The sequence below is a fragment of the Triticum aestivum genome, chromosome 7B (assembly GCF_018294505.1).
Source record: "Triticum aestivum cultivar Chinese Spring chromosome 7B, IWGSC CS RefSeq v2.1, whole genome shotgun sequence".
Lineage (NCBI taxonomy): Eukaryota > Viridiplantae > Streptophyta > Magnoliopsida > Poales > Poaceae > Triticum > Triticum aestivum.
Window position 1 is genome coordinate 654,824,835 of NC_057813.1, and position 2,008 is coordinate 654,826,842.

Genomic DNA, 2,008 nt, shown 5'->3' on the forward strand with positions numbered 1-2,008 from the left:
CCGGCAAGTCTCTTTACTCGTTATGTAATGCATCATCCCGTAACTAACTCATTAGCAAGATTGCCTGCAAGGCTTATAGTGATGTGCATTACCGAGAGGGCCCAGAGATACCTCTCCGACAATCGGAGTGACAAATCCTAATCTCGAAATACGCCAACTCAACAAGTACCTTCAGAGACACCTGTAGAGAACCTTTATAATCACCTAGTTACGTTGTGACGTTTGGTAGCACACAAAGTATTCCTCCGATAAACGGGAGTTGCATAAATCATAGTCATAGGAACATCTATAAGTCATGAAGAAAGCAATAGCAACATACTAAACGATCAAGTGCTAAGCTAACGGAATGGGTCAAGTCAATCACTACCCCAAACAGACTTTTTCCTGACGGCCAAATCCCATCAGGAATGAGCAAAAATTGTCAGGAATGTGGGCTTACCGTCAGGAATCTCCCGTCAGCAACAACTTGTCAGGAATAGTACACGTCCCTGACGGTAACCGTCATGAATGTTATTCCTGACGGTGTTTCCTGACGGGTACACCGAAATCGACCAACCAAGATACCTGACGGATGCACCGTCAGGAAAAGCCTTCAGGAATATGGCCGTCACGAATGTACTCTGTTCCTGAGAGTTAGGAGCAGGCCTTCAGGAATCATACTATTCCACGAAAGAAGAATCTGGCCTTCAGGAATGAACAGGCAGAGTTGCCCCTTCAAGCTGTAGCACCGTCAGAATTATACAACCCTCGTTAGGAATGATTATTCAATCAAAAGAAACCAAAATAATATTTAATTGCACAAATTCACTGCCAATAATGGTATATTTATTTATATTCATGCACAAACAAAGGTCACATGCCCCAGTTGAAGATGATATCCCATTCATGCAGAATATATATCCATTACATTGAAACCTCCATGTTCACCAGATTCACATAATCACCAAAAGCTCAACTTAACGCTAGTTATTACCAAGACCAAAAGACATACTAGAGTCCTAGATTTCCATCAGTAGTAGTGATTCACAAATAAAAGGCTAACGCGCTGTCGTTCCCAATACAAGAACTAATCATAATGGCATTCCTAAATGATTCTCATGTGTTGGAGTAGAACCATGATCATCCATTTGAGTACCTGCACCAGCATGGTTTTCAGCATGTGAAGGATCTGTTAAGGGAGTACCATCATCCTCTTGGGCTTGGGGTGTTTCACTGATCTGCAAGGGGAAAATGCAATAGATTTCAGCAAAGTGAAAAGTAAAACAGCGATCACACACTCAAATAGAACTTGCATATTTTCAAGTAGATAGACATATGGTTGGTTGTGTGTGTACTCAAAATATGCCATCACAAATTCCTATCCATTTGAGCCTTTTGACAAAATTTGGACAAAAAAAATTATGCATAGACAAATGACAGCCAGTTCACACAAGCATTGTTCATGGCAGCATGTTTATGTAGAGCTATATAGAGTAGATAGACATTTTTTCTTGAATAGAGAGGTTGAATGTCATAACATACATACCAGGTCCTTGCCATCCATCAGCTCATCTTGATAGGCAAGAAGATCTTCGGGTACTTCCCATCCTAGCTTGCCATAAAACCCCTAAAGTGCAATAAATGGTTAAGTTGATGTGCAAAACATTAACAAGATCTATAATGCAATCAAACCAAATGTGTAAAAGATGTGCAATACCTGTACATGTTTGCTCAGAATCAAATAGCAACAGATAAGAGTACAACATATATTTTCTTATAAGTCTTCCTAGCATTCAGATAAACTCTTTGTTTTGTGTCTCTTTTTCCTTCTATCTTCCTCTTCTTCCTCTTGGCACTCAGATACACTCTTCATTTTCTTTCTCTTGTTCCTCTCATCTTCCTCTTGGCATTCAGATACACTCTTCCTTTCCTTCTCCTTCTCCTTCTCCTTCTCCTTCTCCTTCTCCTTCTCCTTCTCCTTCTCCTTCTCCTTCTCCTTCTCCTTCTCCTTCTCCTTCTCCTTCTCCTT

The 2,008-nt window shown here is 40.5% G+C and overlaps 1 protein-coding gene across 3 annotated transcripts in view; it reads right to left on the reverse strand.

Annotated features, from left to right (window-relative positions):
* Positions 1-273: 273 nt before the first annotated feature.
* The window catches only part of LOC123162497 (uncharacterized), a 9,698-nt gene continuing 7,963 nt past the window's right edge, over positions 274-2,008 (reverse strand). Inside the window, exons 3-5 of one of the 3 annotated variants that reach the window (XR_006481319.1) lie at positions 1,526-1,606; positions 1,136-1,217; positions 274-719 (exon numbers count right to left, since the gene is read on the reverse strand). The gene's annotated coding sequence lies outside the window, so the exon portion shown is untranslated. Of the gene's footprint in view, positions 720-808; positions 1,218-1,525; positions 1,607-1,696; positions 1,985-2,008 lie in introns of those variants that run through there. The other 2 variants (XR_006481320.1, XR_006481318.1) reach the window with 2 other exon arrangements.